Genomic DNA, 17,111 nt, shown 5'->3' on the forward strand with positions numbered 1-17,111 from the left:
TGTGGATTAAATTAACATAAGGAATTTGATTTCGAGTCTGAGTTGTGATAAAATTTGTAATATATTTCACAAAGTTTTTTTATAGAGTTCTTTTGAATAATAAAAAGACAAACATCAATAGAAAATAGATTATATGAATGTAAAGTCAGAAAAATAAACACAGAAACCCAATTAAAAAATATATATATACACATATATATTTAAAGCTCACATTCAAATGATGAATGAATACAAGCTAAATTAATAGCAAGAAACTAATTAGTGAATCAAACTGGCAAACTTTAAAACAAATAATATGATAACACTTAGCTTTCATGGGACCACAAAAGCAGACATTCATATAAACTATTAGCTGGAGTAAACATTTTTATAAACTTTCTGGAAAGCAAGGTAGCTATTTTTATCAGTTATTATTTAGCATTTCATTTGTTCCAACAATTTCATTTCTACACATTTATACTAAGGAAATAATTAAGGATGCATGGAGTTTATCTATAATTAATTTGATAATGCCTGTGACAATAGGAAATATCTTACATGTCTAAATATAGGAGCTTGAGTGAACTAAGGTTCATACAATTTTTTGGTCTTGGGTTTATAGACACTAGGCCACCTTTCTTTTTAATTGTTTCAAGTTTTTATTTAAATTTTAGTTAGTTAACATATAGAGTAATATTAGTTTCAGGACAATTTAGTGATTGATCACTTACATGTAGCACTCAATACTCATCACAACAAGTACTTTCCAAAAGCTATCTCCCATCTAACCCATCTCCCCCTCACCTGCCCTCTAGCAACTTTCAGTTTGTTCTATACAGTTAAGAGTCTCTTATGGTATGCCTTCCTTTCTCTTATTTTTATCCTTTCCCCTATGTCTATCTGTTTTGTTTCTTAAATTCCACATATTAGTGAAATCATATAATATTTGTCTTCCTTTGACTTGTTTCACTTAGCATAATAAACTTTAGTTCCATCCACATCATGGCAAATGGCAAGATTTCATTCTTTTTGATGGTTGAGTAATATTCCACTGTATACATTCTTTATCCATCCATTCATCAGTTGATGGACATTTGGGTGCTTTCCACAATTTGGCTATTGTTTTTTTAAAGTTTTTTTTAAATTTAGTTAGTTAACGCCTAGTGTAATATTGGTTTCTGGAGTAGAATTTAGTGATTCATCACTTACATATAACACCCAGTGTTCCTCACAAGTGCCCTCCTTAATACCTATCACACATTTAGTCCATCTTCAACCCACTTCCCCTCCAGGAACCCTCAGTTTGTTCTTTATAGTTAGGTGTCTCTTATGGTTTGCCTCCCTCTTTTTTTTCCTTCCCTTCAACTATGTTCATTTGTTTTGTTTCTTAAATTCCACATATGAGTGAAATCATAATGGTATTTGTATTTCTCTGACTTATTTCACTTAGCATTATATACTCCAGTTCCATCCACATCATTAGAAATGGCAAGATTGTATTCATTTTGATGTCTGAGTAATATCACATATATGTACCATATCTTCTTTGTCCATTCATCAGTAGTTGGTCATTTGAGCTTTTTCCATAATTTGGCTATTGTTGATAATGCTGCTATAAACATTGGGGGTGAAAATATCCTTTCAAATCAGTATTTTTGTGTATTTTCAGTAAATATCTGGTAGTGCAATTGCTGGCTTGTAGAGTAGTTCTTTTTTTAATTTTTTGAGGAAACTCCAGACTGTTTTCCAGAGTGGCTCTACCAGTTTGCATCCTACATTTTTTTTCTTTAGAAACTGTGATAGCTGCAATGAGGTTTTACACAGAAATTAAAAATGGATTACAAAAATATATTTTGATAATATCTAAAATATTTCATAATGTGTGTTTAGTAAAAAGTTGTTCCCAAATAACTATACCTAATATTATGCAATTATTTTGTTACAAGCACACACACACACACACACACACACGTACTACAAAACAGAATAAATGTTGTACATATCTTTTAGATGTCAATACAGATGATTCATATTATCTTTTGATTTACATTATGCTCTAAGTTTTCTTTCTTTTCAAATTTTTAAACATTTTAGAGAGAGAGAGACAGAGAGAGAGCAGGGAGGGGCAGAGAGAGAGAGGGAGACCAGAATTTGAAGCAGGCTCTAGGTTCCAAGCTGTCAGCACAGAGCCTGATGCCGGGCTCAAACCCAGGAACCACGAGATCATGACCTGAGCCGAAGTCGGACGCTTAACCGACTGAGCCACCCAGGCACCCTGTAAGTTCTCCTTTTTAAGATATTATGGATTTTAACTCATTTATCATATTTACCTAAGGGTATCACTATTTTAATATTTTTATTAACATAAAATTTATACCATGTGTGATAATTTTAATGTCTGATCAGTAAAACTGCACCATTTTTACTCCTGATATTTCATAACTCTTTGTTTTTTAATCATTATTGTTAAAGTTACATTAATTTGTTTCAACAAACTGACTTTTGGCTTTGTTAAATTTCTTCACTGTAATTTCTTTTCTTTTTATTTTTTAAATGTTTTATTTATTTTTGAGAGAGAGAGACAGAGACAGAGTTTTGTGTGAGCAGGGGAGGGGCAGAGAGAGGAGGAGACACAGAGCCTGAGAAGCAGGCCCTGTGCTGAGGGGTTCAAACTCGTGAACCATGAGATCATGACCTGAGCCAAAGCTGGCTGCTTAACTGACTGAGCCACCCAGGTGCCCCTCTTCACTATAATTTCTTATCATTTACTTTATATCTTATATAAATCTATAAAATATATTATGTTCTTCTAAATACATTGAATTTGATCTGCTGTTCTATCCCAAGCTGATTTAGATAGATACTTGAGTTACTGATATTGATTTTTCCTATTCAACATGTGCATTTCAGGCCTTATTTCTTTTAATTTGTATGTCACTGCATTATATACAATTTTATATTCAATAATTTCATAATCATTAATTTAAAAATATTTTTTATTTTCATCACATTTGTTCTTTGTGTCATTAGTTACTCTGAAGCGTGTTGTTTAATTTCTGAACACTTGATGGTTTTCTAATTATCTCTTTCTTGCTAATTCTTGTCTTAATCCTCCTGTTTTCAGAGAACATCCTGTGTGGGATTTCAGTCCTTTCAAATTTGCTGTGACTTCTTTCATGGTCCAGCACATAATCTGGTTTGGTAAATACTGCTTATGCACTGAAAAACAAGGAGTATTCTGAAGTTAGGTGGGTAGAGTATTCAAAATATGTCAGTTAGGTTAACTGTGTTTATCAACATTTATAGATCTTTAGTGACTTCGTTTTGTCTGCTGTCCTAAATTTACTGAGAAAGTTGTCTTACCATCTCCAAACAAATTTCAGTTACACATTCTTGTATAATCCTTGTCATGTTTACCCTAAGGATTAGAATACATACTTGACTTATTACATTCTACCTCAAATCGCTAATTTTACCACATTCCAAGCAATGCAAAAAACGTACAAGAGTTTCACTTCACTTAGCTTCTCCCATTCTCTGTCCTACTCTCGTATTTCTTCCTCAGAGGACGTAAACTGCACACTTATTTACCTTTCTGGTGTTCCACATTTCTTTCAGCAGTCCTGTGCTACTATATCACATAGAACATTACAGTTTTCATATTATTAGAGCCTGAAGAATTCCATTTAGTTTTTAACACTGTATAGGATAATTTCTCTCATATTTTGATCAATCTCTTCATTTCATTTGCATTTTTTGAGGGAAGGATTTACTGAATGTAGAATCTATTTTCCTGTTTTTTGTAAGCATTTCAAATGTGTCATTAAATTGATTCAGGTCTTCCATAGTTTCCACCAGAAAAAACCATCAGTCTTATTATAGATCATGTATCTTTTTTTTCAGTAGATACTTTAAGGATCTCATTTTAACTATGGTGTTTGTCAGTTTGACCACAAGGTTCTTACATGTGGTTTTTTTATATTTGGACCTGCTTGATCTTGTTGAGCTTCTTGAATCTGTGATTAATATTCTTCATCAAGTTAGAAAAACTCCTTATCAATATCTCAATTATTGCTTCCTGCCATTTTCTTCCCCTTGCGTTTCTGGGAGCACAATTACATGCATGTTTTGCATTTTGTCCACCTGTGTCTCTTTCTGTCATGCTCTATTACTTTTTACTCTGTGCTTCAAATTGGATATTTTCATCATTAATCATATCTACTAGATATCTAGTTTTTAAATTCACTAATCATATCTACTGCTGTGTCTATTCTTCAACTTAGCCCATCCAATTAGCTCTTTAGATATTGTATTCTTCAGTTATAGACTGCCCATTTCATACTTTTGTTTTCAGAGAGGGAGAGAAAGAGAGAGAGGGAGAGAGAGAATCCCAAGCAGGCTCCACACTGAATGATGCGTGGTTGAATCCCACAATCATGGGATTATGACCTGAGCTGAAATCAAGAGTCAGACACTCAACTGACTGAGCCACCCAGGCACACCCTATTTTATACTTTCATTTTTATTCCTATTCTCTGTCGTTTCTTTTTTTAATTTTCTTCATCTTTTCCTCTACTTTCTTTAGAATATTACTCAGTTACTTCAAAATCTTTAACATTTTTATCGTCTGAAGGTTTGTTACTGCTTCTTGGTATTTTCTCATTTACTGGTCATATTTTCATGCCTCTCTTCATGTCCAGAAAACTTTATTGTTTAAAAAGAAAATTAGAGAGGTGTCTGGGTGGCTCAGTTGGTTAAGCATCCGACTTCGGCTCAGGTTGTGATCTCATGGTTCGTGGGTTCGAGCCCTGCATCTGGTTCTGTGCTGACAGCTCAGAGCCTGGAGCCTGTTTCAGATTCTGTGTCTCCCTCTCTCTCTGACCCTCCCCTGCTCACGTTGTCTCTCTCTCTCTCTCTCTCTCTCTCTCTCAGGAATAAATAAAACATTAAAAAAAATTTAAAAAAAGAAAATTAGAAACTCTAAATAATGTTATCTTCCATCAGAGAAGATACTCCTTCCCTCTGTTGGGTAGACTGAGGAGGTGATCACATGAAGCCAATCAAGGAATCAGCTGAGTGATAGCTAGACTGAAATTTTTGTAATGTTCAAGATACCTCTATGTCAGTCCTGTTTGGGGTCATAGTCTTCTTGAATATTTTTTACTGCAAACTTACTGGATCTTCCTTCCCTCATTCATGAAAGTCTGTGGAAGATTTACTACTGCCTTTGGATTTTTAGAGCTTAGCACTTTTGCTGTCCACAATCACTCCCCAACTTCCAGTTACAGAAAATGACTTGATGGAAAGAATTGCCATGAGTGTAAAGCTATTGTTCTTCTAGCTAGGCTTTGTCTCCTAAGCACCACAAGAATACAGATAATTTCACTCTGCCTCTCAAAACCAATTGGTCTTGTCTACCTACCACTCTTGGGCAGTCCCAGAAGTCAGCTAAATCCCATGGTGCAAACCCACCATATCAAAATCTCCTCAGGTTTCAAAAATGTTGCCCCATGCAACTACCAAAAAACAGAACAGTTTCATCTTTCCTCTTCATAGTATGCCCATAATCAGTAAATAACCTCAGGGGAAAAAAATAGCTGGTAATCATCAGTTCGCTCAGAGAGGATCCCCTCTCTAGAATTCCAATTTATATAGTATTAGCTGTTTCCAATCAATAGATAGCTCTTTGACATCTTTAAAATAAGATTTCTGTAATTCATCAAACCTCTATTGAATGATACAAATATTTGGGATTTGGGAGTTTTTTGTTATCTTCTTCTGGGAAAAAGAAGTTAATATGCTTCTGGGAAAATGAGTTGGGGACTAATCTTCATCCAGGATCAAGGTTTGAGATTCCTCTGGACCACTCAAGTCATAGATTCAAGCTGCAAATCCATAAGAGACCTGGTTTATGTCTGGTATATTTTTGGTTCACCCTTCCTGCAAGGTTACTGCCCACATAGTTCCTTGTTTAAAAGGGAGAGTGGGTTGTTTATCAGATGCCACCCATATCTTACTAAGCCTTGGACTTTGAATTTTGTTGACCTGAGTGCCAACTAAGTCACATCTCAGTTTTGTAGCTCTTTTTTTCTAGATTAGAACATGCCTAAAGCTATAATAGTTCACCTCATTGGTTTGGCCTCCTGTTTTATTTCAGTCTATTATTTACCATATTGTTATTACTCACCTGCTCTTAGAAAAAAATTATATTTTTAACTTATTATCCAGGTCTTTAGTTTTCATCAATGGGAGAGTTAATTACCTACCCTACCATTACTGAAATTAGAAGTATGCTTCGTATTTATTATTATGAGGAAAATTGAGCTGATTCACAGTGTATAGAGCATGGCTCCAATTTTATTTAAAAAAAAAAAAGGCCTACTGAGAAAACTAAATTAGTTAGAATCCTATATTTTAAAAAATTTCTCCAGCATTTTAATGTTAGCAGATAAAGGAACACCTGGAGAAAATTCACTCTATGTGTGTTTTGTTGTTGTTGGTTTTTTGGAAATAAAACACTTTTTAATGAAAAAAAAATCTAACTCAGTGCCAGATGACCTGGATTTTAGTCCCAGGCCACTAAATTTGACCATCATTTTTCTGAGTCTCGGTTTCCTCATTTGAAAGATAATTGAATTATCTTTAATGACTCTTAATTCTGAAAGTCTTTGGAGCTTACAAAGAGTATTTTCTAGAAGTGTTTATGGCTTGGTAATGTAGGTCGCTGCCCCAGGAAGAGACTTTGGTCTATTTATTGAATCATTCAGCAAATTGGTATAAACAACTTATATCTGGGGTGCCTGGGTGGCTCATTTGGTTAAGTGTCCAACTTTGACTCAGGTCGTGATCTCACAGTCCATGAGTTCAAGCCCCACTTTGGGCTCTGTGCTGACAGCTCAGAACCTGGAGCCTGCATCAGATTCTCTCTCTCTCTCTCTCTCTCTCTCTCTGCCCCTCCCCCACTTATGCTCTGTATCTCTCTGTTCTCTCGAAAAGTGAATAAATGTTAAAAAACATTAAAAAAACAATTTATTTCTTTCCTTTATTTTTAAATAGTTTATTATCAAGTTGGTTTCCATAAAATTTATTTCTTAATATTGTATAGCTTTTATGGCATATATAATTTCTATTTTTTTGTGTTCTATTTAATTTTATAAACTAATGATTTGTATGTGTTAAACTTACATCCAGATTATTGTATAGTATCCATTTATTTTTCAGTTGTTTTGCCTTGAGTTTTCCAAACACATATCCCAATAATTAATATCTTTGCTTCCTTCATTCCAAAAGTATGATTTGCTTTCTTATTTATGTTGTAATGTATTAATATTTGTGAAATGATGAAAAATAATAAGTAGATTTGCTCAAGGACTTGCTTATTGCTTATTCCAATGTGATTAGAATTTCATCCATATACATGGTACAGCCTGTAACATGGAGATACATATTCATTAATATATTAAGGAAGATTTTAATTTTAGTTTTGTAAGATTTTTTTTCTTTATCAGGAATAAATGATGACATATTTCAACTGCTTTTCTGCACTATAGACATGAGGGTACATCTGTCATTTGACATATTTCTGTTATAATTTGTATTAATATATTTTCTTACCTAAAATCATTGCTGAATTCCTGGAATAAACTGTATTGGCTATAGTACATTAATCTTTTACCATATAATGCTAGACTCCATTATCTAATATTTTATTTAGTATTTTCACATCTATATTTTCAGTTCATTTTGGTCAATAGCATTCCCTACTATTGTTAAGAATTATTTACATTAGTTAGATGTTAAATTTTATCACTCTTTTCAGGATCCATTTACATGACCATATGTATAGTTCTCAATCACTTTGGCAAACATTTTTTCTTAATTAGGGTTATAGAGAACCATGAGGTTTTCTTGAATGTTTATACGGTATTCTCTATATTTCTGTGATTAATTTCCAAAAATGTATATCAATGTGGCTTTCTTTTTATTTAATTTGCAAGGAAAACTGTGGGACCTTTGACTGTAAACACAAATTTCTTTCATATTTTTAAAATTTATGTCATTGATTATTTCTAACTTCGCTATTTCTATTTCTTCCTCAGGAACACATACTTCTTAAACTACATTTCTATTCTCTTGCCTTTTTCTCTGTAATCATCTTCTCATAGTTTGTTTTGTTTTGGTCCTTGTCATTTCCCTCCACTGTATGAGACAGTGTATTACTCTTATCACTTACAGGACAGAAATGATTTTTGACAGTCTTAATTTTTTTTTTCTTTCCTGTATATTTTTATTTTTTTAATTTATTTTTTTACAAATAGTTTATTGTCAAATTAGTTTCCACATAACACTCAGTGCTCATCCCCATAAGTGTCCTCCTCCATGCCCATCCCCCCTCACCCCCACATCCATCAGTCCTCAGTTTTTGTCAGCATTCAAGAGTCTCTCATGGTTTGCCTCTCTCCCTTTCCCCCACCATTTCCCCCCTTCTTCTCCCCCTTGTTCCTCCGTCAAGTTCCTCCTAATCCTCCTATACGTGCAAACATATGATATTTGTCCTTCTCTGCCTGACTTATTCCGCTCAGCATAACACCCTCAAGGTCCATCCATGTTGCTACACATGGCCAGATTTCATTGTTTCTCATTGCCATGTAGTATTCCATGGTATAGATAAACCACATCTTCTTGATCCATTCATCTGTTGATGGACACTTAGGCTCTTTCCATGTTTTAGCTATTGTGGAGAGTGCTGCTATGAACATTGGGGTACATGTGCTCCTATGCCTCAGCATTTCTGTATCCCTTGGGTAAATTCCTAGCAGTGCTATTGCTGGGTCATAAGGGAGTTCTATTGTTAGTTTCCTGAGGAACCTCCACACTGTTTTCCAGAGGGGCTGTACCAGTTTACATTCCCACCAACAGTGTAGGAGGGTGCCCGTTTCTCCACATCCTCGCCAGCATCTAGAGTTCTCTGATTTGCTCATTTTAGCCACTCTGACTGGCGTGAGGTGGTATCTCAGTGTGGTTTTGATTTGTATTTCCCTGATGAGGAGGGATGCTGAGCATCGTTTCATGTGTCTGTTGGCCATCTGGATGTCCTCTTTGGAGAAGTGTCTGTTCATGTCTTCTGCCCATTTCTTCACTGGGTTGTTTGTTTTTCGGGCGTGTAGTTTGGTGAGTTCCTTATAGATTCTGGATATTAACCCTTTATCTGATATGTCATTTGCAACTATCTTTTCCCATTCCGTTGGTTGCCTATTAATTTTCTGGGTTGTTTCCTTGGCTGTGCAGAAGCTTTTAATCTTGATGAGGTCCCAACAGTTTATTTTTGCTCTTGATTCCCTTGCTTTTGGGGATGTGTCAAGTAAGAAGTTGCTGCGGTGGAGGTCAAGGAGGTTGTTTCCTGCTTTCTCCTCTAGGGTGTTGATAGTTTCCTGTCTCACGTTCAGGTCCTTTATCCATTTTGAGTTGATTTTTGTGCATGGTGTGAGAAAATGATCTAGTTTCATTCTTCTGCATGTTGCTGTCCAGTTCTCCCAACACCATCTGTTAAAAAGGCTGTCTTTTTTCCATTGGATATTCTTTCCTGCTTTGTCAAAGATCAGTTGGCTGTATACTTTTGGGTCCACTTCTGAGTTCTCAATTCTGTTCCATTGGTCTATGTGTCTGTTTTTGTGCCAATACCATACTGTCTTGAGGATGACAGCTTTGTAGTAGAGGCTGAAGTCTGGGATGGTGATACCTCCCGTTTTGGTTTTATTTTTCAGTATTACTTTGGCTATTCGGGGTCTTTTGTGGTTCCATACAAATTTTTGGATAGTTTGTTCTAGTTTTGAGAAGTATGCTGGTGCAATTTTGATTGGAATTGCATTGAATGTGTAGAGTGCTTTAGGTAGTAATGACATCTTAACTATATTTATTCTTCCTATCCATGAGCATGGAATGTTTTTCCATTTCTTTGTGTCTTCTTCAATTTCCTTCATAAGTTTTCTATAGTTTTCATCATACAGATCTCTTGTATCCTTGGTTAGGTTTATTCCGAGGTATTTTATGGTTTTTTGTGCAATTGTGAATGGGATCAGTTTCTTGATTTCTCTTTCTGTTGCTTCATTATTGGTGTATAAAAATGCAACCGATTTCTGTACGTTGATTTTGTACCCTGCAACTTGGCTGAATTCTTGGATCAGTTCTAGTAGGCTTCTGGTGGAGTCTGTCGGGTTTTCTATGTAGAGTATCATGTCATCTGCGAAGAGTGAAAGTTTGACTTCCTCTTTGCCAATTCTGATGCCTTTGATTTCCTTTTGTTGTCTGATGGCTGATGCTAGGACTTCCAGCACTATGTTAAACAACAGTGGTGAGAGTGGACATCCCTGTCGTGTTCCTGATCTCAGGGGGAAAGCTCTCAGTTTTTCCCCGTTGAGGATGATGTTAGCTGAAGGCTTCTCATAGATGGCTTTGATGATGTTTAAGTAGGTTCCTTCTATCCCAACTTTCTCTAGAGTCTTTATTAAGAAGGGATGCTGTATTTTGTCAAATGCTTTTTCTGCATCTATTGACAGGATCATATGGTTTTTATCTTTTCTTTTATTGATATGATGTATCAATGTGAATCTTAATTCTACTATAGTATAATTTCTTGGCAATATTTTCTTTTTTTTCCAGCCATTTTCATTTACATCTGACCTTGTTTTTAAGATTTTCTGCTCCTTTTGTGAAAAAATCACTCTTCCATGCAGTCTCTTGAGGCCGCCAAACACCTTCTTCAGAAATTTCATAATTATTCAGTAGGCCATTTGTTTTTCAAATATACATGCTTCCTTTGAAATTGTGGGATTGTGTTCCCATTTTCGGATTGTGTTTCCATTCTCTTTCTCTGTATATTTCCCATAAACCTGAGGTGCTTCTGGTGGTGGCTGTGTTTGGTTTTTCTTTCTCTATTTTTCCTTGAATGAAGTAAAGCTTTATCTGGACCCATTTGACAGTCCATAGGACTGCCTTGTACTCACTGATTTATAGATACATTAATTTCCAAAATCAATTCTGGGGGCATATTGATGTGTAGAGTTTCCATCCCAAACTCATATTCAGCAGCTATCAGTTAGTATAATTCTGATGCTTGGAAGTAGGATAATTTTCTACCACTTTGCCTGGTTTCCTAACATAGACCAATTGATTATGTGGCTCCCAGGACTCTTCCTCTCTCTGTCCTCCACTTTACCTACTGCCCCCCACAACAAAACTTTACCCCTAGAAAATATATCCCTTTGCTCCTATGGTGTTATACTTTTGTTACTGCTGTTTCTGTGTATTTTTAATGTAGAATAAACTGCCCCTGACTTCGTGGTTTCTTCCTGTCCTTTTGAGAAAAATTGTTTCATCAAGGGAAACCTAAGAACTCATTAGACTAGATCTGAAGACCTTTTCTTAGTCCACTTCCATATACTAATGCAAAGGTAATGGAAATTCCTTCCAGAATCAAGCATTAGGTCAGTGTTAGTTTTCAGTGGTGACATGAGATTTAATATTAATCCATACCTACATTTCATATATTAGCAGGGATATGGGGAAGTCTCAATCAATGACTACAAACTAGGCATTACTTTAAGCTAGAAATCATTTGAGGGCACTTCTATTAATGGCTCATTTTCTTGTACTTGAATTAATCCATAGTTCCTAATAGATATAAAGTAGGCATGGTCTGTTTCTTCTCTTTCTTCCCCACCTTTATTGAGGACTAACTGAAAAATATAATTTTATATATTTAAAGTGCACAACATGATTTGAAATGCATGTACATTATGAAATCAAAACAAAATCAGTATCTCCAGGAGATGCGTGCACTCCTGTGTTCATTGTATCCTTACTCACAATAGCCAAGATACGGGAACAATCTAAATGTCTTTCAATGGATGAATGGATAAACAAATTATGGAATATATAAACAATGGTATATTACTCAGCCAGAAAAGAAGGTAATCCTGCCATTTGTGATAATACGGATGAGCTTGGAGGGCATTGCACGAAGTGAAATAAGCCAGAAAGAGAAAGACAAATACTGTATGATCATACCTATACATGGAAACTTTAAAAAAAAAAAGTCAATTTCATGGAAACAGAGAATATAATGAAGGTTGCCAGGGACCGAGGGAATGGGGAAATATGGAAATGTATTTCAAAGGGTACAAACTATTAGTTAGAAGATGCATAATTTCTGAGGATTTAGTATAGCATGGTAACTATGGTTAATAATATGGTATTATATACTTGAAATTTGCTAAAGCATGATCTATTAAGGCCCAAGACTTCCTATGAACCTACTCCTTCCTATATTTATCACTGTCCTCAGTACCTCCAATATTTTCTATCTCTAAGTTTTCCCAGTGTTTTGTTTTTTTTTTAACAAAATATTAGCCAGAGTCCATTAAAATTATTCAAAAAGGCAAAGAACTATTTTCTTTTTATCTAACATAGGAGCAAAATATTGGTTCACAAATACTCCTTATCTCAAGTTTGGATTGGAAAACCCATGATATATTATCTAGAGTTTACAGCCTGGAACAATCTCAACTATTCTTTAAGTGTCTCAGAGGGCCTAGGGACAGGCAACAGCAGCAACTTCAGATTATACTTGTTTTCAGAAAAATGGAACAATAACAATATTTGGTAGCTTACTAAATAAATTAAAGTTTATATTCTTCATAGTATTTATATTCAATAGAGCAAAGGAATCTTGTACTTGCAGAGCCTTTATCGATTTCAAACAGTATCAAGCAAAACTTGAAGATAATGAATATCACATATGATGTTAAATGATGACATGCATGTATTCTTCACTATACTGCCAAAAGTGAAATTGAAAGAACTTTGCAATTAGAATTTTCTCAGATATGGATAGCCATATTAAAATGTAAAAGGAGTATTATTTTCTTTAAGGAAATATAGCTTATACATAAATTAACATTAAAATCGATTAATTATTTAGCTATTTAATAAAAGCATTGAATCAAAAATGTCAACACAAAAGTAACACATGGTGCCATTTCTGAATACTTTGAACAAGAAATAATTTTATCCCATATTCAAATTAATAATTTTAATGGCCACAAATATAAAAAAAGACAGACTAGGATAATACAAAGAAGAGGAATGAGTATCATACACTTATTTTACTCCTCTAAAACTAAGACTCATATGAATTCATTATAAAATAGAACTAATAAAGGTATCACAACTATCCCTTAATAGGCCTGAGAGAAATGAATTCAAAACTAATGGAATAGAGAATCAGTTGTTCAGGGGCACCTGGGTGACTCAGTCGGTTAAGTGTCTGACTTCAGCTCAGATCTGTGGGTTCAAGCACCATGTCAGGCTCTGTGCTGACAGCCAGCTCAGAGCTTGGAGCCTGCTTCAGATTCTGTGTCTCCCTCTCTCTCTGACCCTCTCCTGCTCACACTGTCTCTCTCTCAGAAATAAACAAAACATTAAAAAATTTTTCAAATAAAAATTCAGTTGTACAGTCTCGTGTCCTTTAAATTTTAATTGCACAATTTGACAATTTTACTTCATATATGCCATTAACGTAAGACTCAGTCTGTTACAAAAATACATAAGAAGGGCATGTCCCTTATACCAGACTCTGTTGTATGCCTATTCAGTTTCTCTAATATTAGTTTTCACATATGCGACTTCTGGCTTAAATTGGAATATATCCCAATCAGTTTTATATCTTACCACCTCCTATTCGCCATTCCTAAAAAGCTATCAAATGAGAATCCTCTCAGATACAAGGGACTGTTTTTCCATCATTTGAGTGGTTGTCTCAATATGAGATTTTGCCAAATGGTAAAAGGCTTAGGGAAGTCTCTCTTGGATCTGATAGGGTATGGAATTTTATGAGCAAATAGGTTTTTAACTCCTTGTTGAACTCCTGGCCATATCTTCATCACTGTGGTTAGCTCTGAAATCCATTCGTTCAGGAAATAGACCTCTAAGTCAATGGCACCTGCAATCTAAAAGGACGTCATCTTTGGCTAAGATAATCCAAATAATTTTCTTTTAAATTGTCTAATTGAAGCAGTAGTAATACCCTAATTATGGTTCTGAAAACAAAGGAGAGAAAGCAAAGAACAGTTGAACAGTATTACCTTGGGAGACAGAGAAACCTGGGCTCAGGTCCTTACTCCATTGCTAACTAATCATGTGACTTTGGGCAATATTCATTCCCTTAGTCTTAATTTCTTCATCTTTAAAATTAGGGCACCAGTACTTGTCTCATGTGACATGAGGTTTCAACGAGATGGCACACTTGAAAGGTATGGGTCATAGTTGGTATTTAATAAACACTAGCTTCTTTCCTTAATAGCCACAACACTATGAAGGGTGAGAGACAATCTCCTGGTAGCAATAAGAGGCCTGGAAACTGGACTAGTATGGGTCAGGTTTGTTTTTTGGTACTTTGTCTCCTTCCATAATTCTGCTTTGAGACTTCTCCAAGATCAGGGAAACCATTTATTGATCATCGTTTGTCCTCTAGTGATTTCTATGCCACCTGTAATAAACTCATTTCAGCCTCTCCAATGTTCTGTGCTCTCAAGGTCTCAACCTGTGCTCTTTCCTCCATTTTGAACACACATCATCCAGCTCTTTATTCATCTTTTAGGTCTTTCTTTAGTAACTCTCCCATGAGTCCCTAAATTAGGGTTTGATGTCCCCCTGGCATTCCCATAGCCCATATGTCCTGTACTGTAATATGAACACTGTCTATTTTAATTGCTTGTTTACTTGTCTAGCTCTTCCCCTGTAATGTAAATGCCATGAGGGCCAAGATTATGTCTACCTTATTCACAGTGAACCGGTGAATAGGAAGTGGCAGTTTCTCACTTGGGCCATTTGTCAGAGGACTGGGAAAGGCACCCTGCTGTCTGTCCAAGTTTATCCAGCTGAACTTGTTAAACAGGCAGATGTTTCCTCCCTAATGCCCTCACTATTTCATAAGCAATTCATATGATCCACTCATTTATGTTTTTCCTATACATCACACACAAGTCGGTAGCATTAATGAGCCAACCTCTCCCTTGAATTTTGGAGAAATACTCATGTTGAACTAAGTGATCTGATTATGACAGTTTGAGAAGTGACCGCACAAAATGGAAAGAACAATGGACTGAGAGCTACAAATCCCAAGTGTTCATCTCCCCTCTCTAACTCATTAGCCATGTATACCTAGTTGTCTTGTTAACCTCTGAATCTGAGTTTCTTCATCTTTAATCAATTTTAATTATTTCATAGGGTTGTTGAAAGTGTCAAATGACAAGAAATGGGCAAGTAACTTGAAAATGAACAATTTTATCATTCAAAGAAGCTTGAGAATATGATTATCTCACCTAGAATTTGGAAACTTTGCCATATAAGAAAAAGTAAATGTTATTACATTTTGTAGAATATCCCACTGCATAGAACAACCCCATATTTAAAAATATACTAAGAGTGGCGCCTGGGTGGCTCAGTTGGTTAAGCATCCAACTTAAGCTCCGGTCATGATCTCATGGTTCACGAGTTTGAGCCCTGCATTGGGCTCTGTGCTGACAGCTCAGAACCTCGAACCTGCTTTCAATTCTGTGTCTTCATATATCTCTGCCCCTCCCCTGCTTATACACTGTCTCTCTTTCTCTCAGAAATAAATAAAACATTAAAAAAAATTAAAAATGCATACTAAGAGACACTAGTGATGTTTATTCAATTTTATAACTCATATATAAAAACCCTTTTATAAACTGGGATATCAATCTTCCTCCAATAAACTTTTTGAATATATTGCATATTATTCATGTGAATAAAAATGTATATTGAAACCACTTTAATGTATATTTTAAAATTTGAATCTGTTAAAATTAAATAATAAAATAGATCTTAATTTGAAAACTTAAACATTTCAACTCCAAGTTATTCATTAAATATACCATATGGTTTTCTGGTCTTTTAAATTCAAGCACCTAGTGGAATATTATTTTTAAAATATTCTTTATCATTCTGCTGAAAACATACTTTCCATAGGATGACTTTTGCAGACAAGCTTAAAATCTGACTTTTGACCCTTAGTCAGAAAGTAGCAAACCCCTAGGAGACCCCAACAGACCCTCTACTTTTTCTTTTCTAAGACTCCTTGAATCTAACCTCAGCCCCTTATCAGTCCATATTCGATTTGCAGTTTTATGAAAAAACTCACCAGTGTTATTAATTCAAAGGGAAAATGGCCAGTTTTAATTCCTACCCAGAATCTAACTACCCAATGCAGAAAGAAATTGGTATTCCTTAAAGTTGAGCTTTCTTAAATTTAATTTCATGCATCCTTGACACCAGCTCAAATAGCATCCAGATTCTAAATGAGGTTTGAAATAGGTAAAAAAAAAATTCCACATTTGCTGTTTTCTACAAAAGTACACTATATCTCTAGCATCCAGATATTTTCAAGGAGGTCAAGCTCAAACACATCCTTCAGGCTTTTTTTCCCTCACACTCAAAATATGTAACAATACCCTTTTGGGATGAAGAAATCCATATGCCCTAAAGAAAGTATTACTTAGTGGAAGGGTCTTCAAAAGTTCTTTGGGAGAATGAATGAAGTTTTGAATAGAGCTTTCAAATTTTTATAGGTCCAATAGAGAATCGTCTCCAAGATGTGATAAGAAAAACCATGAGTAAAAGACACTTGACTCCAAGTATTTTCCAAATTAGACACTAAATTTTTTGAATTTTTAACTGCTTTGAGTTAAAAAAAAAATACATAGTCTTCTCATAACATTTGTCACCTTACTACAAATGCTCCAGTGATGGCAGCCTTCTTGTTCTTTCTACCATCTTTATGTGTGTCACTTTCATTACTTAGAATTCTCTCTGCTACCTGGTCTGAGCAAATCCCATAAATTATTCCAGTCTCTTCTTCCTCTGTGATGATCCAGACAAGGCATGAAGAACCACCAGAAAGGTAACTCAAAGGAGTTTAGCGTAGTTTAGAAGACAGGACTTGCTGTAATACATAGACTTGACAAGTCTGTGCCTGAGGAAAATGGAGAATATGGCATGGCACTGATAGAGCCACTTTGGGATTAGAGATTACTCGGTATGATGGGCTATTT

The sequence above is a fragment of the Hyaena hyaena genome, unplaced genomic scaffold, assembly GCF_003009895.1.
Source record: "Hyaena hyaena isolate Hyena2069 unplaced genomic scaffold, ASM300989v1 scaffold_1333, whole genome shotgun sequence".
NCBI classification, from domain to species: domain Eukaryota; kingdom Metazoa; phylum Chordata; class Mammalia; order Carnivora; family Hyaenidae; genus Hyaena; species Hyaena hyaena.